The following is a 23,200-nucleotide window of genomic DNA, read 5'->3' as shown; positions in this document are numbered from 1 at the left end:
GGACACCATTAGCTCCAGAGGGATCGAACACAGGAACGCACCCTTGGTCGTCCGATCCCGGAGCCGCGCCACCGTCCCCCTCGCAGAGCCAGAAGCCAGAAGCCGGCGTGAGAAGCAAGAATACGTCAAAAGCGGCGGCAGAAGACTCCAGTCTTCATATGAGGTAGCGCACAGCACTGCAGCTGTGCGCCATTGCTCCCGCATTAAACCCACACACTCCGGTCACTGTAGGGTGCAGGGCGCAGGCGGGGGGGGGGGGGCGCCCTGGGCAGCAATTGAGAACCTCTTGGCAAAAAGCAGCATATATACAGTTGGGCACTGTATATATGCATGAGCCCCCGCCATTATTTTACACAAAATCGCGGGACAGAAGCCCGCCGCTGAGGGGGCGGGGCTTCTTCCTCAGCACTCACCAGCGCCATTTTCTCTCCACAGCTCCGCTGAGAGGAAGCTCCGCAGGCTCTCCCCTGCAGATTCACGGTAGAAAGAGGGTAAAAAGAGAGGGGGGGCACATAAATTTAGCGCAAAATCAGTATATACAGCAGCTACTGGGTAAACACTAAGTTACTGTGTAATTCCTGGGTCATATAGTGCTGGGGTGTGTGCTGGCATACTCTCTCTCTGTCTCTCCAAAAGGCCTTGTGGGGGTTCTGTCCTCAAATAGAGCATCTCCTGTGTGTGTGGTGTGTCGGTACGCTTGTGTCGACATGTTTGACGAGGAAGGGCTATGTGGAAGCAGAGCAGGTACAAATGAATGTGGGATCGCCGCCGACGGCGCCAACACCCGATTGGATGGATATGTGGAAGGTTTTAAATGATAATGTTACTTCCTTGCATAAAAGGTTGGATAAAGCTGAAGCCTTGGGACAGTCAGGGTCTCAACCCATGCCTGATCCTACAGCGCAGAGGCCGTCAGGGTCTCAGAAGCGCCCACTATCCCAAATTGTTGACACAGATATCGACACGGATTCTGACTCCAGTGTCGATGACGATGATGCAAAGTTGCAGCCTAAAATGGCTAAAGCCATCCGCTACATGATTATAGCAATGAAGGATGTATTGCACATCTCAGAGGAAGACCCAGTCCCTGACAAGAGGGTTTATATGTTTGGGGAAAAGAGGCATGAGTTGACCTTTCCCCCTTCACATGAGTTAAATGAGTTATGTGAAAAAGCTTGGGAATCTCCAGATAGAAAAATGCAGATTTTCAAACGGTTGCTTATGGCGTATCCTTTCCCGCCAGCGGACAGGTTACGCTGGGAATCCTCCCCTAGGGTAGACAAAGCTTTGACACGCTTATCTAAGAAGGTAGCCCTGCCGTCACAGGATACGGCCACCCTAAAAGATCCTGCGGATAGAAAGCAGGAAGGTATCCTGAAGTCCGTTTATACACATTCAGGTACCATACTAAGGCCGGCAATTGCGTCGGCCTGGATGTGTAGTGCTGTAGCAGCATGGACAGATACTTTATCTGAGGAACTTGATACCTTGGACAAGGATACTATATTACTGACCCTGGGGCATATAAAAGACGCTGTCCTATATATGAGAGATGCCCAGAGAGACATTAGCCTACTGGGCTCTAGAATAAATGCAATGTCGATTTCTGCCAGAAGGGTCCTGTGGACTCGGCAATGGACAGGTGATGCCGACTCAAAAAGGCACATGGAGGTTTTACCTTATAAGGGTGAGGAATTGTTTGGGGATGGTCTCTCGGACCTAGTTTCCACAGCTACGGCTGGGAAGTCAAATTTTTTGCCATATATCCCCTCACAGCCTAAGAAAGCACCATATTACCAAATGCAGTCCTTTCGTTCACAAAGAGCCAAGAAAGTCCGAGGTGCGTCCTTTCTTGCCAGAGGCAGGGGTAGAGGAAAGAAGCTGCAAAATACAGCTAGTTCCCAGGAACAGAAGTCCTCCCCAGCTTCCACTAAATCCACCGCATGACGCTGGGGCTCCACAGGTGGAGCCAGGATCGGTGGGGGCGCGTCTCCGAAATTTCAGCCACCAGTGGGTTCGCTCACGGGTGGATCCCTGGGCTATACAGATCCCCTCCTTCAACAGGGAAGGGGTTACTCTTCCACAATGTTTGTGGTACCGAAACCGGATGGTTCGGTCAGACCCATATTGAATTGAGTTCAAGATGGAATCGCTCAGAGCGGTCATTGCAAGCCTGGAAGAGGGGGATTTTATGGTGTCTCTGGACATAAAGGATGCTTACCTGCATGTCCCCATTTATCCACCTCATCAGGAGTACCTCAGATTTGTGGTACAGGACTGTCATTACCAATCCCAGACGTTGCCGTTTGGTCTGTCCACGGCACCGAGAATATTTACCAAGGTAATGGCAGAAATGATGGTGCTTCTGCGAAAGCAAGGAGTCACATTTATCCCATACTTGGACGATCTCCTCATAAAGGCGAGGTCCAGAGAGCAGTTGCTGATCAGCGTAGCACACTCTCGGGAAGTGTTGCAACAGCATGGCTGGATTCTGAATATTCCAAAGTCGCAGCTGATTCCTACGACGCGTCTGCCCTTCCTGGGCATGATTCTGGACACAGACCAGAAGAAGGTTTTTCTCCCGGCGGAGAAGGCTCAGAGCTTGTGACTCTGGTCAGAGACCTCTTAAAACCAAAACAGGTGTCGGTGCATCAATGCACGCAAGTCCTGGGAAAGATGGTGGCATCATACGAAGCCATTCCCTTCGGCAGGTTCCATGCGAGGACCTTTCAGTGGGATCTGTTGGACAAATGGTCCGGATCGCATCTTCAGATGCAGCGGCTGATCACCCTATCCCCCAGGTCTTCTGTGGTGGCTGCAGAGTGCTCACCTTCTCGAGGGTCGCAGGTTCGGCATTCAGGACTGGGTCCTGGTGACCACGGATGCAAGCCTCCGAGGGTGGGGGGCAGTCACACAGGGAAGAAATTTCCAGGGTCTGTGGTCAAGTCAGGAGACTTGTCTGCACATCAATATCCTGGAACTAAGGGCCATATACAACGCCCTAAGTCAAGCGGAGCCTCTGCTTCGCAACCAACCGGTGCTGATTCAGTCAGACAACATCACCGCAGTGGCTCATGTAAACCGCCAAGGCGGCACGAGGAGCAGGGTGGCGATGGCGGAAGCCACCAGAATTCTTCGCTGGGCGGAGGATCACGTAAAAGCACTGTCAGCAGTGCTCATTCCGGGAGTGGACAACTGGGAAGCAGACTTCCTCAGCCGGCACGACCTCCACCCGGGAGAGTGGGGACTTCATCAAGAAGTCTTCACACTGATTACAAGTCGTTGGGAACTGCCACAGGTGGACATGATGGCATCCCGCCTCAACAAAAAGCTACAAATGTATTGCGCCAGGTCAAGAGACCCTCAGGCGATAGCTGTGGACGCACTAGTGACACCGTGGGTGTTCCAGTCAGTGTATGTGTTTCCTCCTCTTCCTCTCATACCCAAGGTGCTGAGAATCGTAAGAAAAAGAGGAGTGAGAACAATACTCATTGTTCCGGATTGGCCAAGAAGAACTTGGTATCCGGAACTGCAAGAAATGCTCACAGAGGACCCATGGCCTCTGCCTCTCAGACAGGATCTGTTGCAACAGGGGCCCTGTCTTTTTCAAGACTTACCGCGGCTGCGTTTGACGGCATGGCGGTTGAATGCCGGATCCTAGCAGAAAAAGGTATTCCGGATGAGGTTATTCCTACGCTAATAAAGGCTAGGAAGGACGTGACGGCTAAACATTATCACCGTATATGGCGAAAATATGTTGCTTGGTGTGAGGCCAGGAATGCCCCTACAGAGGAATTCCAGCTGGGCCGTTTCCTTCACTTCCTACAGTCGGGAGTGACTTTGGGCTTAAAATTGGGGTCCATTAAGGTCCAGATTTCAGCCCTATCCATTTTCTTTCAAAAGGAACTGGCTTCTCTTCCTGAAGTTCAGACGTTTGTAAAGGGAGTGCTGCATATTCAGCCCCCTTTTGTGCCACCAGTGGCACCTTGGGATCTTAACGTGGTGTTGAGTTTCCTGAAATCACACTGGTTTGAGCCACTTAAAACCGTGGAGTTAAAATATCTCACGTGGAAGGTGGTCATGCTATTGGCCTTAGCTTCGGCTAGGCGTGTGTCAGAATTGGCGGCTTTGTCACATAAAAGCCCCTATCTGGTTTTCCATATGGACAGGGCAGAATTACGTACTCGTCCGCAATTTCTGCCAAAAGTGGTGTCATCTTTTCATTTGAACCAACCTATTGTGGTGCCTGCGGCTACTCGTGACTTGGAGGATGCCAAGTTACTAGATGTAGTCAGGGCTTTGAAGGTTTATGTAGCCAGAACGGCTGGAGTCAGGAAAACTGAGTCGCTGTTTATCCTGTATGCATCCAACAAGCTGGGTGCTCCTGCTTCAAAGCAAACTATTGCTCGCTGGATCTGTAACACGATTCAGCAGGCTCATTCTGCGGCTGGATTGCCGCCTCCAAAATCAGTAAAAAGCCCATTCCACAAGGAAGGTGGGCTCTTCTTGGGCGGCTGCCCGAGGGGTCTCGGCATTACAGCTTTGCCGAGCAGCTACTTGGTCGGGTTCAAACACTTTTGCAAAGTTCTACAAGTTTGATACCCTGGCTGAGGAGGACCTTGTGTTTGCTCATTCGGTGCTGCAGAGTCATCCGCACTCTCCCGCCCGTTTGGGAGCTTTGGTATAATCCCCATGGTCCTTACGGAGTCCCCAGCATCCACTAGGACGTCAGAGAAAATAAGATTTTACTTACCGGTAAATCTATTTCTCGTAGTCCGTAGTGGATGCTGGGCGCCTGTTCCAAGTGCGGAATTCTTCTGCAATACTTGTATATAGTTATTGCTTCAATAAGGGTTATGTTATGGTTGCATCAGGGTTATCTGATGCTCTGTTGTTGTTCATACTGTTAACTGGGTAAGTTTATCACGAGTTATACGGTGTGATTGGTGTGGCTGGTATGAGTCTTACCCTGGATTCCAAAATCCTTTCCTTGTACTGTCAGCTCTTCCGGGCACAGTTTCCTTAACTGAGGTCTGGAGGAGGGACATAGAGGGAGGAGCCAGTGCACACCAGTATTTCTAATTCTTTCTTAAAGTGCCCTGTCTCCTGCGGAGCCCGTCTATTCCCCATGGTCCTTACGGAGTCCCCAGCATCCACTACGGACTACGAGAAATAGATTTACCGGTAAGTAAAATCTTATTTTTCTTTTGGCTCATGGTGTCCGACATGTAGATATGGAATTCGTTCCGGAAGTAAGTTTTTGTACTGCCATAACCAGAGTTTACAATGTAGCAATATGTCCTGAATAAATAATGTGGTAACGGTACTTTTTTCCATTAATTTCAAGATGCATGTAGCCAGATATCTAGCCGCCGAAGCCATCCAACCCCAACCTGCCCCTCATCCTCCAAGGCAACGGAGCCGTGCAAGGCCTTCTATTTTCCATACCCATGTCACACTTTTTGGGATACCAGATGATGAGGTTGTGCGGCGTTACAGGCTGCCCCATCATATCATCCTAGAAACTCTCTCCATAATAGAGATTGATCTAGATCAATCAATTCGGTATCCTACAGCAAAACCAGCATTGACACAATTTCTTACTGTGTTACATTTCTGTGCCACTGGTTCCTACCAGCATGTAGTGGGCGTGCTGGTAGGAATGTCGCAGGGCAAATTTTCCAATGTGCTGCAATGCTTCCTACATGCATTTATCAAGCGAGTAAAGCAGTTCATATCAATGCCATTGGATGCTGGGGCCCTTGCTGTGGTGAGCAGCAATTCCAGGAAGGGGGTAGTCGCTTCCCACACGTTATTGGGGTTGTGGATGGGACACATGTTCCAATTGTGGCACCAAAACATAATGAGGAAATCTATAGGACCAGGAAACTGTTCCACTCTCTGAATGTGATGGTTGTTTGTGGCCCATCCCTCCAGATCCTGTACCTGAATGCAAAGTACCCCGGCAGTGCCCATGATGCCCACATCATTCACCAATCAGGGATATGGCAAAGATTAAGAATGATGGAAGGCCAAGACATTTGGCTATTGGGTGAGTTTGTAGTTTTTATTGATTATGTAAGTTTTGTGTGTGATGTTGTTAAAAGATGACACTTATGATTTGTCGAAGTCAAAAATATTACATAAATAGAACATACAAACTACACACATATAAGTCGCTATACTTGCAAATACGTGCAGCGAGCACAGCAATATATGGTAACACACGCATTTACACGGACATGGCACAGAGATGGATTCGACACTTATTTCATACAGTACATAAATATAATAATATCAAGCGCCAGACATCATGATGATTTAAAATTATATATAATGAAGTAATGTCATGTATGTGTATTATTTGAACGAAACAAGATAGACCGGTCATGTTTACTATTGAAGCAACCAGATTGATGTGTAGATTCATTTGATGCTTGTTGTGAAGTTGTGGGACATTGCAGCGGATAATTATGATTAAATGTATAAAAGCTGAAATTACTTTTATTAGAACAATAGATATTCCAAACAGGAAACTCAGGCCAGCCCCTTTGGACGTCCCCAAGGCTGAACCTGATCAGCACACGAACAAACCAGTGACTCATCATGAATCCCTCCCCCAAAAACTAGATAACACACTATTGATCACACAGGAGCTCAGTTGCTGTAAGGTCTGAGACGATGATGGAGTTATTGCCAGCTCAGTTCCTGTTTTGGTCTCAGCGTAAGATGGAGTCCCAGCATGATTTTAGAGAGAGAGACATAAGCATTGAGGGAATGGTATTGTATCGCTGGCCTGTAACTGTATGTAACTGTAACTGTATATGTAACTGTAACTATATGTAACTGTATGTAACTGTATGTTTTAACTGCTTACTGTGTGAGTGTAATCATGTAATTATACGTATACTGTACATTGTAATATATATTGAATCCATATCCTTTTAATAACAAATATATACATCAATGAGCTTTGGAACTCAGATAATGTGTGGGTGTATTATTTTCTCTTATGGGATGCAGTGTTTTGCGATGTACAGCGCACTTTTATCGTATATGGTAATAAGATGTGCCTGGCGTCTGCAATATATATTAGAGCGGGCATTTTAAATATTTGTGAGAAAGCAATTTGGCATTCACAGATTGTATTGTGTTCTTACAGGAGATCGTGGATATCCTTGCACCCCCTGGCTCATGACTCCTTACAGCACACCCAGGCCAGGGCCACAGTCCGAGTTTAATTCCGTGCTTACTGCCCTAGACAGCTGGTGGAGCGCACTATTGGGGTCCTGAAGGACCACTTCCGTGTGCTCCACTGCATTGGTGGCGACCTCAAGTATTCACCAGAAATGGTAAGTAAAATTGTGGTCCTGTGTGCCATCCTACACAATATTGCTGTGAGGAGTCGGCTGGAGCTTCCTCAATCCGAGGAATTGCCCAGAGAGGATGAGGAGCCAGGGGTTGGGCGGACATTCTGGCGTGACACGGAGGCCCAGTGTGGTCATGCCATTAGGGCCAGAATAGTGCACCAGCATTTCAGGTATGCTTATGTCCTGAACACATTCTCATTTTTGTTAAGCTACTATTAGATGTGTTTTATTTATGTAGTTAGTTACATACAGTATGTCACTATATTTGAGAGGAATTTAAGTAATATGTTGGTATGGCTAAGATTTAGCTACCCATGGATGATTTAGTGCATTAATGTGTATGTCTTTCGAGTAGTATCCTAACTTACTGTCAACTTCCTACGTCTGTAAATGCTGATAGACCAACAGTATTGTTGCATGTTGTACACATATTTTTAAGAATCCTGCTCATTTTGGTTTTTGCAATTTTAAAAACATTAAGATTGAAACAGAAATAGGAACTTTGTGGTTGTTGCTGTACACATTTCCCATGCACGGCTCTAATTCCCCCCCGATATTTGGAATACAACCTATCCATACCTACAAATTCATACCACTCTCTGGGATTGTTCAGCTGAATCAGGCCTCCAAATGGGGTGAGTGTTGGCTATACATTTATAACAGAGTGTTTTTTTGCAGTGTGTCAGCCGTGAACAGTCGCTTATGCGTATGCAGGGTAAAACACATAACTGTTAAAATACATAATTGTTAATGTCCAGTTATAGTAATAAAGTTTATCAATACAGGTGACACCATCACAGTTTGACCAATCAACAGTCAGCATACAGTATAAATATTAGCCCCTGTTGCTAAAACGCCATTGGCACCATGCGAGCCGCAGCTTTTTCTATGAGGGAGCTGCGGCTACTGACCGCCATTATGGACCACCGTGTAGGCCGCGCGGGACCGTACATTCCGAACTCTCGGAAGCATGCAGCCTACGCGGAGGTCCGCAGAGTCCTGCGGGCGAGGGTCCGCACCAAGCGGACCATTGTGCAGCTAGAGCTCCGCCGCTGCTAGCCTGAGTTGCTGGCGCAACTGCGCCAGCAAATCTGCGTACGTGAGTAATCGCCAATAACACCTTTGTTTGCGTGAGTGTGTATTTTAGCTTGTAAATGGTTAACATTATTAGCAAACAGCATTAGTACACATAGCACCTATATTGTATGCTTTGAGACTGTTTGGGGGTAGGCCTTAGCAGGACACACTGGGGAATGCAGTTGGAGGGGACAATATGTAGGGGTGTGGGCAGTGTCCACAGAAGCTGTAGACAAACACCACTTTGGATTGACAGCCTAATTTATAGTGCATGGAGTGTTGATCTTAATAAATATATCCAGAAATTAGAGCAAGCAGGATAATCACAATGGCTCCCATTAAACGGACATAGTGCTGCATAGTGTAATTGACCATATATATTATGTATAATGAAAGGGACCAAGCTGTAGGTGGAACCCTAGAGGGGCAGGTGGGATGCCAATGCACAGTGGTCCAGCACCGAACTCCGGTGTACTCCTGTGGCACTGAACATCTGTGTGTGTCTGTACGCTTTAGAGTAGCCTAAAAATGAAAAACCAAAAAAAAAAGTAACATTCCAACATAGCAAGCTAGTTACATTTTCTGAGGAAGAAGATGAAAAACAATCCCCCACTCCAGAGGCTGAGCCCCATCAAGCCTCCTCCTCTTCCTCCACCACCTCCCCCTCGGAACCCCCCTCCACCACTGAAGAACCCGGAACCCATCAATCCTCCTCCTCATTCTCCTCATACCCCACCACCTCTCAACCCCACTCAACCACTCGACACCCATCAGTCCTCCTTCTCCTCGTCCTTCTCATCCTCCACCTTTCAGTCCCCCTCACCCTCTCAATCTAACCCCCCCACTCAACCCCCTTCCCCCTCTCAATCTAACCCCCCCTCTCAACCCCCTTCCCCCTCTCAATCTGACCCCCCCTCTCAACCCCCTTCCCCCTCTCAATCGGACCCCCCCTCTCAACCCCCTTCCCCCTCTCAATCTAATCTCCCCTCTCAACCCCCTTCCCCCTCAATCTAACCCCCCTCTCAACCCCATTCCCCATCTGACCCCCCTCAACCCCCTAACCCCTCTAAATCTGACCACCCCTCTCAACCCCCTTCCCCCTCTCAATCAAACCCCCCTCTCAATCTCACCCCCCTCTCAACCACCTTCCCCCTTGCAATATGAACCCCCCTCACCCTCTCAATCTGACCCTCCCTCACCCTCTCAATCTGACCCTCCCTCGCAAACCCAATCACCCATGCAACCTCCTTACCCCACCTCTACGGATACAGCGGAGTGGGCAGCTGAGGCACCCGAGGAGGTGGAGGGTGATGCTCATCCGTCGGGAGATAGTAAGTAATTTTGAACACAGAAATGTTTTTGTAACCTAGTTTACATTTATAAACAGGTACATGCAGTGTTGGACTGGGGCCAGTAGGGCCCACCGGGGAAATGCAGTGGTCGGAGGTCATGTTAGGGCTATGGCCAGTCTGCAGAGGTGGAGTGTCCTGCCAGCTCATTGGCTTGACTAACCATTAGAAAGTGGAATTGATTGACCCCTTCATAAATATATACAGTTATTTCAGCTGCTTCATGCATAATAATATACAAGATTAAGAACAGATTGATAACACCAATTCACTGTAGTCAAAACACCATAGTCCAGTATAAGGTAACATATGTATAATGCAACATTCAAGAGCACAGTCTGGAACCTGATCCTTAGAGGAGGAGGTGGTCTCCTAGGAAGTTAGGCCCACCGGTGCTTTCCCCTGTACCCCTGTGTGACAGTCCAAATCTGGGTACATGTGTTCTTAAAGTGTGACCCTGCAAATACGGTTTGTAAACACATACCAATAAGACCTGTCTCAGCTTATGTATTAAGGCATGCTATCACTGAGTGTGGGCATGCTAGGATATGTAGTTCATCTGCAGATGTCGAGACGCAGTGTGCTGAGGCTGAGTCAACACCCAAAATGGTGATTCCGGGACATTCCAGATGTGGCAGAACTACACATCCCAGCATGGCCTGCACCAGTTTTGACATGGTGTTTTTAACATTTCATTGCAGGACATGCTTGTATGGAAGCTAGAGATGAGCGCCTGAAATTTTTCGGGTTTTGTGTTTTGGTTTTGGGTTCGGTTCCGCGGCCGTGTTTTGGGTTCGAACGCGTTTTGGCAAAACCTCACCGAATTTTTTTTGTCGGATTCGGGTGTGTTTTGGATTCGGGTGTTTTTTTCAAAAAACACTAAAAAACAGCTTAAATCATAGAATTTGGGGGTCATTTTGATCCCAAAGTATTATTAACCTCAAAAACCATAATTTACACTCATTTTCAGTCTATTCTGAATACCTCACACCTCACAATATTATTTTTAGTCCTAAAATTTGCACCGAGGTCGCTGTGTGAGTAAGATAAGCGACCCTAGTGGCCGACACAAACACCGGGCCCATCTAGGAGTGGCACTGCAGTGTCACGCAGGATGTCCCTTCCAAAAAACCCTCCCCAAACAGCACATGACGCAAAGAAAAAAAGAGGCGCAATGAGGTAGCTGTGTGAGTAAGATTAGCGACCCTAGTGGCCGACACAAACACCGGGCCCATCTAGGAGTGGCACTGCAGTGTCACGCAGGATGTCCCTTCCAAAAAACCCTCCCCAAACAGCACATGACGCAAAGAAAAAAAGAGGCGCAATGAGGTAGCTGTGTGAGTAAGATTAGCGACCCTAGTGGCCGACACAAACACCGGGCCCATCTAGGAGTGGCACTGCAGTGTCACGCAGGATGTCCCTTCCAAAAAACCCTCCCCAAACAGCACATGACGCAAAGAAAAAAAGAGGCGCAATGAGGTAGCTGTGTGAGTAAGATTAGCGACCCTAGTGGCCGACACAAACACCGGGCCCATCTAGGAGTGGCACTGCAGTGTCACGCAGGATGTCCCTTCCAAAAAACCCTCCCCAAACAGCACATGACGCAAAGAAAAAAAGAGGCGCAATGAGGTAGCTGACTGTGTGAGTAAGATTAGCGACCCTAGTGGCCGACACAAACACCGGGCCCATCTAGGAGTGGCACTGCAGTGTCACGCAGGATGTCCCTTCCAAAAAACCCTCCCCAATCAGCACATGATGCAAAGAAAAAAGAGGTGCAAGATGGAATTGTCCTTGGGCCCTCCCACCCACCCTTATGTTGTATAAACAAAACAGGACATGCACACTTTAACCAACCCATCATTTCAGTGACAGGGTCTGCCACACGACTGTGACTGATATGACGGGTTGGTTTGGACCCCCCCCAAAAAAGAAGCAATTAATCTCTCCTTGCACAAACTGGCTCTACAGAGGCAAGATGTCCACCTCATCTTCACCCTCCGATATATCACCGTGTACATCCCCCTCCTCACAGATTATCAATTCGTCCCCACTGGAATCCACCATCTCAGCTCCCTGTGTACTTTGTGGAGGCAATTGCTGCTGGTCAATGTCTCCGCGGAGGAATTGATTATAATTCATTTTAATGAACATCATCTTCTCCACATTTTCTGGATGTAACCTCGTACGCCGATTGCTGACAAGGTGAGCGGCGGCACTAAACACTCTTTCGGAGTACACACTTGTGGGAGGGCAACTTAGGTAGAATAAAGCCAGTTTGTGCAAGGGCCTCCAAATTGCCTCTTTTTCCTGCCAGTATAAGTACGGACTGTGTGACGTGCCTACTTGGATGCGGTCACTCATATAATCCTCCACCATTCTATCAATGTTGAGAGAATCATATGCAGTGACAGTAGACGACATGTCCGTAATCGTTGTCAGGTCCTTCAGTCCGGACCAGATGTCAGCATCAGCAGTCGCTCCAGACTGCCCTGCATCACCGCCAGCGGGTGGGCTCGGAATTCTGAGCCTTTTCCTCGCACCCCCAGTTGCGGGAGAATGTGAAGGAGGAGATGTTGACAGGTCGCGTTCCGCTTGACTTGACAATTTTGTCACCAGCAGGTCTTTCAACCCCAGCAGACCTGTGTCTGCCGGAAAGAGAGATCCAAGGTAGGCTTTAAATCTAGGATCGAGCACGGTGGCCAAAATGTAGTGCTCTGATTTCAACAGATTGACCACCCGTGAATCCTTGTTAAGCGAATTAAGGGCTGCATCCACAAGTCCCACATGCCTAGCGGAATCGCTCCCTTTTAGCTCCTTCTTCAATGCCTCCAGCTTCTTCTGCAAAAGCCTGATGAGGGGAATGACCTGACTCAGGCTGGCAGTGTCTGAACTGACTTCACGTGTGGCAAGTTCAAAGGGCATCAGAACCTTGCACAACGTTGAAATCATTCTCCACTGCACTTGAGACAGGTGCATTCCACCTACTATATCGTGCTCAATTGTATAGGCTTGAATGGCCTTTTGCTGCTCCTCCAACCTCTGAAGCATATAGAGGGTTGAATTCCACCTCGTTACCACTTCTTGCTTCAGATGATGGCAGGGCAGGTTCAGTAGTTTTTGGTGGTGCTCCAGTCTTCTGTACGTGGTGCCTGTACGCCGAAAGTGTCCCGCAATTCTTCTGGCCACCGACAGCATCTCTTGCACGCCCCTGTCGTTTTTGAAAAAATTCTGCACCACCAAATTCAAGGTATGTGCAAAACATGGGACGTGCTGGAATTTGCCCATATTTAATGCACACACAATATTGCTGGCGTTGTCCGATGCCACAAATCCACAGGAGAGTCCAATTGGGGTAAGCCATTCCGCGATGATCTTCCTCAGTTGCCGTAAGAGGTTTTCAGCTGTGTGCGTATTCTGGAAAGCGGTGATACAAAGCGTAGCCTGCCTAGGAAAGAGTTGGCGTTTGCGAGATGCTGCTACTGGTGCCGCCGCTGCTGTTCTTGCGGCGGGAGTCCATACATCTACCCAGTGGGCTGTCACAGTCATATAGTCCTGACCCTGCCCTGCTCCACTTGTCCACATGTCCGTGGTTAAGTGGACATTGGGTACAACTGCATTTTTTAGGACACTGGTGAGTCTTTTTCTGACGTCCGTGTACATTCTCGGTATCGCCTGCCTAGAGAAGTGGAACCTAGATGGTATTTGGTAACGGGGGCACACTGCCTCAATAAATTGTCTAGTTCCCTGTGAACTAACGGCGGATACCGGACGCACGTCTAACACCAACATAGTTGTCAAGGACTCAGTTATCCGCTTTGCAGTAGGATGACTGCTGTGATATTTCATCTTCCTCGCAAAGGACTGTTGAACAGTCAATTGCTTACTGGAAGTAGTACAAGTGGGCTTACGACTTCCCCTCTGGGATGACCATCGACTCCCAGCGGCAACAACAGCAGCGCCAGCAGCAGTAGGCGTTACACGCAAGGATGCATCGGAGGAATCCCAGGCAGGAGAGGACTCGTCAGAATTGCCAGTGACATGGCCTGCAGGACTATTGGCATTCCTGGGGAAGGAGGAAATTGACACTGAGGGAGTTGGTGGGGTGGTTTGCGTGAGCTTGGTTACAAGAGGAAGGGATTTACTGGTCAGTGGACTGCTTCCGCTGTCACCCAAAGTTTTTGAACTTGTCACTGACTTATTATGAATGCGCTGCAGGTGACGTATAAGGGAGGATGTTCCGAGGTGGTTAACGTCCTTACCCCTACTTATTACAGCTTGACAAAGGGAACACACGGCTTGACACCTGTTGTCCGCATTTCTGGTGAAATACCTCCACACCGAAGAGCTGATTTTTTTGGTATTTTCACCTGGCATGTCAACGGCCATATTCCTCCCACGGACAACAGGTGTCTCCCCGGGTGCCTGACTTAAACAAACCACCTCACCATCAGAATCCTCCTGGTCAATTTCCTCCCCAGCGCCAGCAACACCCATATCCTCCTCATCCTGGTGTACTTCAACACTGACATCTTCAATCTGACTATCAGGAACTGGACTGCGGGTGCTCCTTCCAGCACTTGCAGGGGGCGTGCAAATGGTGGAAGGCGCATGCTCTTCACGTCCAGTGTTGGGAAGGTCAGGCATCGCAACCGACACAATTGGACTCTCCTTGTGGATTTGGGATTTCGAAGAATGCACAGTTCTTTGCTGTGCTGCTTTTGCCAGCTTGAGTCTTTTCATTTTTCTAGCGAGAGGCTGAGTGCTTCCATCCTCATGTGAAGCTGAACCACTAGCCATGAACATAGGCCAGGGCCTCAGCCGTTCCTTGCCACTCCGTGTGGTAAATGGCATATTGGCAAGTTTACGCTTCTCCTCCGACAATTTTATTTTAGGTTTTGGAGTCCTTTTTTTACTGATATTTGGTGTTTTGGATTTGACATGCTCTGTACTATGACATTGGGCATCGGCCTTGGCAGACGACGTTGCTGGCATTTCATCGTCTCGGCCATGACTAGTGGCAGCAGCTTCAGCACGAGGTGGAAGTGGATCTTGATCTTTCCCTAATTTTGGAACCTCAACATTTTTGTTCTCCATATTTTAATAGGCACAACTAAAAGGCACCTCAGGTAAACAATGGAGATGGATGGATTGGATACTAGTATACAATTATGGACGGGCTGCCGAGTGCCGACACAGAGGTAGCCACAGCCGTGAACTACCGCACTGTACTGTGTCTGCTGCTAATATATAGACTGGTTGATAAAGAGATAGTATACTCGTAACTAGTATGTATGTATAAAGAAAGAAAAAAAAACCACGGTTAGGTGGTATATACAATTATGGACGGGCTGCCGAGTGCCGACACAGAGGTAGCCACAGCCGTGAACTACCGCACTGTACTGTGTCTGCTGCTAATATAGACTGGTTGATAAAGAGATAGTATACTCGTAACTAGTATGTATGTATAAAGAAAGAAAAAAAAACCACGGTTAGGTGGTATATACAATTATGGACGGGCTGCCGAGTGCCAACACAGAGGTAGCCACAGCCGTGAACTACCGCACTGTACTGTGTCTGCTGCTAATATATAGACTGGTTGATAAAGAGATAGTATACTCGTAACTAGTATGTATGTATAAAGAAAGAAAAAAAAACCACGGTTAGGTGGTATATACAATTATGGACGGGCTGCCGAGTGCCGACACAGAGGTAGCCACAGCCGTGAACTACCGCACTGTACTGTGTCTGCTGCTAATATAGACTGGTTGATAAAGAGATAGTATACTCGTAACTAGTATGTATGTATAAAGAAAGAAAAAAAAACCACGGTTAGGTGGTATATACAATTATGGACGGGCTGCCGAGTGCCGACACAGAGGTAGCCACAGCCGTGAACTACCGCACTGTACTGTGTCTGCTGCTAATATATAGACTGGTTGATAAAGAGATAGTATACTCGTAACTAGTATGTATGTATAAAGAAAGAAAAAAAAACCACGGTTAGGTGGTATATACAATTATGGACGGGCTGCCGAGTGCCGACACAGAGGTAGCCACAGCCGTGAACTACCGCACTGTACTGTGTCTGCTGCTAATATATAGACTGGTTGATAAAGAGATAGTATACTCGTAACTAGTATGTATGTATAAAGGAAGAAAAAAAAACCACGGTTAGGTGGTATATACAATTATGGACGGGCTGCCGAGTGCCGACACAGAGGTAGCCACAGCCGTGAACTACCGCACTGTACTGTGTCTGCTGCTAATATATAGACTGGTTGATAAAGAGATAGTATACTCGTAACTAGTATGTATGTATAAAGAAAGAAAAAAAAACCACGGTTAGGTGGTATATACAATTATGGACGGGCTGCCGAGTGCCGACACAGAGGTAGCCACAGCCGTGAACTACCGCACTGTACTGTGTCTGCTGCTAATATATAGACTGGTTGATAAAGAGATAGTATACTCGTAACTAGTATGTATGTATAAAGAAAGAAAAAAAAACCACGGTTAGGTGGTATATACAATTATGGACGGGCTGCCGAGTGCCGACACAGAGGTAGCCACAGCCGTGAACTACCGCACTGTACTGTGTCTGCTGCTAATATAGACTGGTTGATAAAGAGATAGTATACTACTAATATTATATATACTGGTGGTCAGGTCACTGGTCACTAGTCACACTGGCAGTGGCACTCCTGCAGCAAAAGTGTGCACTGTTTAATTTTAATATAATATTATGTACTCCTGGCTCCTGCTATAACCTATAACTGGCACTGCAGTAGTGCTCCCCAGTCTCCCCCACAATTATAAGCTGTGTGAGCTGAGCAGTCAGACAGATATATAATATATATAGATGATGCAGCACACTGGCCTGAGCCTGAGCAGTGCACACAGATATGGTATGTGACTGACTGAGTCACTGTGTGTATCGCTTTTTTCAGGCAGAGAACGGATATATTAAATAAACTGCACTGTGTGTCTGGTGGTCACTCACTATATAATATATTATGTACTCCTGGCTCCTGCTATAACCTATAACTGGCACTGCAGTAGTGCTCCCCAGTCTCCCCCACAATTATAAGCTGTGTGAGCTGAGCAGTCAGACAGATATATATAATATTATATATAGATAATAGATGATGCAGCACACTGGCCTGAGCCTGAGCAGTGCACACAGATATGGTATGTGACTGAGTCACTGTGTGCTGTGTATCGCTTTTTTCAGGCAGAGAACGGATTATAAATAAAACTGGTGGTCACTGGTCACTATCAGCAAAACTCTGCACTGTACTGAGTACTCCTAATGCTCCCCAAAATTAGTAAATCAAGTGTCTCTCTAATCTATTCTAAACGGAGAGGACGCCAGCCACGTCCTCTCCCTATCAATCTCAATGCACGTGTGAAAATGGCGGCGACGCGCGGCTCCTTATATAGAATCCGAGTCTCGCGATAGAATCCGAGCCTCGCGAGAATCCGACAGCGTCATGATGACGTTCGGGCGCGCTCGGGTTAACCGAGCAAGGCGGGAAGATCCGAGTCGCTCGGACCCGTGAAAAAAAACATGAAGTTCTGGCGGGTTCGGATTCAGAGAAACCGAACCCGCTCATCTCTAATGGAAGCCACAAAAAAAACACATCCCTGATGTAGTTACTGTGCGATTAAAGTGTGTTTTGTGCCTTGCTTCGATAATGTGTAACGTGAGTAAGTAATGTAGTTTGTTTGACATTTATTTCAGATGATGCAGTTGGAGATCCCCATGTCCTGATTGGACAAAGCCTGCAGAGGCTGGAGGAGCACTGCACGGGCATGCTGTGTGAAATAAAAATTCTGCTGCAATTTTTTAATGTTGGGAAAAAAATCAACATTCTGTTAAAAAAAAAAAAATAGCGTTTCCCAAAAAAATAAAACTACATTGTTGATTCTCATTTTAGTTTGTGTTGTGTTTTTTTTATTGGGACAAAGGTACAGCGGTTTTACCAAAGGAAATTGGGGCCATTAAAGAGTTAAAAACGGCTAGTTAATAATACTAAGAAACTACACTTCAACACCAAAGAGTGTTTTCTGACAGTTAGGAGCTGATTGCTTTGTTATGTCCAAATCGACATTTTAACACACACTACACCTCAACAAAAAAAACAGGTAATGTACATTAGGACAGGCATGGATAATACATATTTTGTTTTTAAAAAAATATATTTAAAAAAGTCACTTTAATACATCACACAAATACGATTGTTATTGGTCAATTATGTTGACAAAGGGGGTAATTCCAAGTTGATCGCAGCAGGAAATTTTTTTAGCAGTTGGGCAAAACCATGTGCACTGCAGGGAAGCAGATATAACATGCAGATAGAGTTAGATTTGGGTGGGTTATTTTATTTCTGTGCAGGGTAAATACTGGCTGCTTTATTTTTACACTGCAAATTAGATTGCAGATTGAACACACCACACCCAAATCTAACTCTCTCTGCACATGTTATATTTGCCTCCCCTGCAGTGCACATGGTTTTGCCCAACTGCTAAAAAAATTCCTGCTGCGATCAACTTGGAATTACCCCCAAAGTGTTCTGTTTGAATTCTTTGATGACTTAATTGTCCAATAACATTAGAAATCATTACACTAATTGGTATATTAATTGAGGAAGGGATATGCTAAAGTATGTAGGGTTTCCCAAAAAAACAACAAAGTACTGTGCGAATATTTGCAAAGAAACAAAGCTTGTGTACTCCTGCGAAGGCATTGCACAAATACGACGAGGGTGTATTAATAGCAATGCGTATGGTAGCCATGCGATACTACATAATGCACGCCTACTTTGTGCATTGGTACGTGGTCGTTTGTTTGCATTCGTGCGATGTGTTCACTGTTGTGCGTACGCCACTTGCGTACGTTAGAAATAGCGAACAACTCGGAATGACCCCTAAATCTTAACTAAAACAAAGCAAAAAAAAGTGACAAAGACTAAAAGGTGCATACACACTATGCAATATTTTAGTAAATATTGCTCATTTCCCCCCCTTCTGAGCCATATTGACTAAAATATCCCACAGTGTGTACACTACGAATGATGAACCAAGCACGCTCCTGCCAGTCATTAACAAGGATTGCTGTCAGCTGTGCATGCAGCTCAATTTTGGCTTTATCGTTTAGTGTGTACGCCGCCAATGACAAGCGACGAACAACAGCCCAGTATTTACATTTTCCTCCTCTCAGCCTACTGTTGATGACTATGGTATATCGTTCGTCGTTTGTCGTTCATTAGTAATATCGTTCATTGTGTATGCTCAATAGCGTTTGTCCAAAGACACCAGGAAGTTTAAGGGAAACTGTTCAGTGATATCGTTCACGGAGGAAATCGTCAAGTGTGTATGTATCTTTAAGGTCATTTAAAACTAAATTAAAAATCCTTGTCAAATGACACTGTAATTAACACTGGAAGTAAGGTTTTACATTAAATTATATGTTCTAGATATTTGCAGAAAATATATATGACCTGTTGTGATGGAAACAGAATTGTGTATTGCACTTGTTTATTATAACAAACTCAGGGGGTAATTCTGAGTTGATCGCAGCAGCAAGTTTGTTAGCAATTGGGCAAGACCATGGGGGTAATTCCAAGTTGATCGCAGCAGGAAATTTTTTAGCAGTTGGGCAAAACCATGTGCACTGCAGGGGGGGGGGGGGGGGGGGGGCAGATATAATGTGCAGAAAGAGTTAGATTTGGGTGGGTTATTTTGTTTCTGTGCTGGGTAAATACTGGCTGCTTTATTGTTACACTGCAATTTAGATTTCAGATTGAATACACCCCACCTAAATCTATCTCTCTCTGCACGTTATATCTGCCCCTCCTGCAGTGCACATGGTTTTGCCCAACTGCTAACAAATTTGCTGCTGCGATCAACTTGGAATTATCCCCTTAAGGCATTAATTTGTGTATGATATTTGCGAGCACTACGGTAAGTTAGACTCAGTATGTAACCTACTGAGTCTAGATTGCTAAACACACATAAAGTGCATCCAGAAAATATTCACAGCGCTTCTTTTTTTCCACATTTTGTTATGTTACAGCCTTATTCCAAACTGGAATAAATTCATTGTTTCCCTCAAAATTCTACACACAATACCCCATAATGACAACGTGAGAAAAGTTTTTTTGGAGATTTTTGCAAATTTATTAAAAATGAAAAACCAAGAAATCGCATGTACATAAGTATTCACAGCCTTTGCCATGAAGCTCAAAATTAAGCTCAGGTGCATCCTGTTTCCACTGATCATCCTTGAGATGTTCCTATAGCTTAATTTGAGTCCACCGGTGGTAAATTCAGTTGATTGGACATGATTTGGAAAGGAACACACCTGTCTATATAAAGGTCCCACACCTCACAGTGCATGTCTGAGCACAAACCAAGCATGAAGTCAAAGCAATTGTCTGTAGACCTCCAAGACAGGATTGTCTTGAGGCACAAATCTGGGGAAAGGTACAGAAAAATATCTACTGCTTTGAAGGTCCCAATGAGCACAGTGGCCGCCATCATCCGTAAATGGAAGAAGTTCGGAACCACCAGGACTCTTCCTAGAGCTGGCTGGCCGTCTAAACTAAGCGATTGGAGGAGAAGGGCCCTAGTCAGGAAGGTGACCAAGAACCCGATGGTCATTCTGTCAGAGCTACAGCATTCCTCTGTGGAGAGAGGAGAACCTTTCAGAAGGACAACCATCTCTGTAGCAATCCACCAATCAGGAATGTATGGTGGAGTGGCCAGACGGAAGCTACTCCTTAGTAAAAAGTAGAGATGAGCGATTTCGGTTCCCTGAGAACCGAACCCTACTGGACTTCACTACCCGAGCCCGGATCCAAGCCCGGCTCGGGTTTTTCTGCCTGAATCGGAAATCAGAACGAGGCAAAACGTCATCATCCCGCTGTCAGATTCTCATGGGTTTTGGATTCCATATAAGGAGCCGCGAGTCGCCGCCATTTTCACTCTGGCATTGGAGAGTGTAGCGAGAGGACGTGTCTTCATCCTCAGTGTCTGTGCGGGAGGGAAAGTGGGGTGGCAATTCCAGTGCTGTCTTGTGCTACTCAGTCCAGTGTAGTGTCTTATGCTGCATCATTCCAGTCACAGTGGTGGTGTCCTCTGCAGCCATATGTCCAGTGTAGCTGTATAAGTCCAGTGCAGTGGTGCTGTGTTGTCCTGCATCAGTACAGTGGTAGTGTCTTGTGCTGGATCAGTCCAGTCACAGTGGTGGTGTCCTCTGCTGCCATATGTCCAATGCTGCTGTATGAGTCCATTGCAGTGGTGCTGTGTTGTGCTGCATCAGTCCAGTGGTGGTGTCTTGTGCTGCATCAGTCCAGTCACAGTGGTGGTGTCCTCTGCTACCGTATGTCCAGTGCTGATGTATAAGTCCAGTCCATTGCAGTGGTGCTGTGTTGTCCTGCATCAGTCCAGTAGTGGTGTCCCTGTGCTGCTGTACAAGTCCAATGGTACTGCCGTATATGTCCAGTGACACTGCTGTATAAGTCCAGTGATACTGCCATATAAATCCAGTGGTACTGGTGTATAAATCCAGTCCAGTGATACTGCCGTATAAGTTCAGTGATACTGCCGTATATGTCCAGTGGTACTGCCGTATAAATCCAGTGATATTGCCGTATATGTCCAGTGGTACTGCCATATAATTCCAGTGATACTGCCGTATATGTCCACTGGTACTGCCGTATAAATCCAGTGGTACTGGCGTATAAATCCAGTCCAGCAATACTGCCGTATAAGTCCAATGATACTGCCGTATATGTCCAGTGGTGCTGCCGTATAAATCCAGTGATACTGTTGTATATGTCCAGTGATGCTGCCATATAATTCCAGTGATACTGCTGTATATGTCCAATGGTACTGCCGTATAAATCCAGTGGTACTGGCGTATAAATCCAGTCCAGTGATACTGACGTATAAGTCCAGTAATACTGCCGTATAAGTCCAGTGAAACTGCCGTATATGTCCGTCACTTCCGTATAAATCCAGTGGTACTGGAGTATAAATCCAGTCCAGTAATACTGCTGTATAAGTCCAATGGTACTGGCGTATAAATCCAGTCCAGTGATACTACCGTATAAGTCCAGTTATACTGCTGTATATGTCCAGTGGTACTGCTGTATAAATCCAGTGGTACTGGTATATAAATATAAATCCAATCCAGTCCAGTGATACTGCTGTATATGTCCAGTGGTGCTGCTGTATAAATCCAGTGATACTGTTGTATATGTCCAGTGATACTGCCATATAATTCCAGTGATACTGCCGTATATGTCAAATGGTACTGCGTATAAATCCAGTGGTACTGGCGTATAAATCCAGTCCAGTGATACTGCCGTATAAGTCCAGTATTACTGCCGTACAAGTCCAGTGAAACTGCCATATATGTCCAGTGGTACTTCCGTATAAATCCAGTGGTACTGGTATATAAATCCAGTCCAGTGATACTGTCGTAAATGTCCAGTGGTACTGCCATATAATTCCATTGATACTGGCGTATATATGTCCAGTGGTACTGCTGTATAAATCCAGTGGTACTGACGCATAAATCCAGTCCAGTGATACTGCCGTATAGGTCCATGATACATGCCATATGTGTCCAGTGGTACTGCCGTATAAATCCAGTGGTACTGCCAAATAAATCCAGTGGTACTGGCGTATAATTCCAGTTCAGTGGTACTGCCGTATAAGTCTAGATATATTGCCGTCTATGTCCAGTGGTACTACCGTATAAATCCAGTGAAACTGCCGTATATGTCCAGTGGTACTGCCGTATAAATCCAGTGATACTGATGTATATGTCCAGTGGTACCACCGTATAAATCCAGTGGTAATGGCGTATAAATCCAGTCCAGTGATACTACCGTATAAGTCCAGTTATACTGCCGTATATGTCCAGTGGTACTGCCATATAAATCCAGTGATACTGCCGTTTATGTCTAGTGGTACTGCTGTATAAATCCACTGGTACTGGCGTATAAATCCAGTCCAGTGATACTACCGTATATGTCCAGTGGTACTGCCATATAAATCCAGTGGTACTGGTATACCAAACCAGTCCAGTGATACTGCCGTAAAAGTCCAGTGATACTGCCGTATATGTCCAGTGGTGCTGCCGTATAAATCCAGTGATACTGTTGTATATGTCCAGTGATACTGCCATATAATTCCAGTGATACTGCCGTATATGTCCAATGGTACTGCCATATAAATCCAGTGGTACTGGCGTATAAATCCAGTCCAGCGATACTGCCGTATAAGTCCAATGATACTGCCGTATATATCCAGTGGTACTGCCATATAAATCCAATGGTACTGGCATATAAATCCAGTCCAGTGATACTGCCGTATAAGTCCAGTGATTCTGCC

At 46.3% G+C, this 23,200-nt stretch overlaps 1 long non-coding RNA gene across 2 annotated transcripts in view; it reads left to right on the top strand.

The window, feature by feature from the left end:
* The window catches only part of LOC135055147 (uncharacterized), a 48,273-nt gene extending 30,655 nt beyond the window's left edge, over positions 1–17,618 (top strand). The window contains exons 2-3 of one of the 2 annotated variants that reach the window (XR_010243656.1): positions 5,938–6,052; positions 17,538–17,618. This is a non-coding gene — a long non-coding RNA (uncharacterized LOC135055147). Of the gene's footprint in view, positions 1–5,937; positions 6,053–6,532; positions 6,810–17,537 lie in introns of those variants that run through there. The other variant, XR_010243655.1, reaches the window with a different exon arrangement.
* Positions 17,619–23,200: the final 5,582 nt, after the last annotated feature.

This window comes from Pseudophryne corroboree, chromosome 3, assembly GCF_028390025.1.
Source record: "Pseudophryne corroboree isolate aPseCor3 chromosome 3, aPseCor3.hap2, whole genome shotgun sequence".
Taxonomy (NCBI): domain Eukaryota; kingdom Metazoa; phylum Chordata; class Amphibia; order Anura; family Myobatrachidae; genus Pseudophryne; species Pseudophryne corroboree.
The sequence above is the reverse complement of the archived record's forward strand: the minus strand, read 5'-3'. Positions and strand labels throughout refer to the sequence as shown.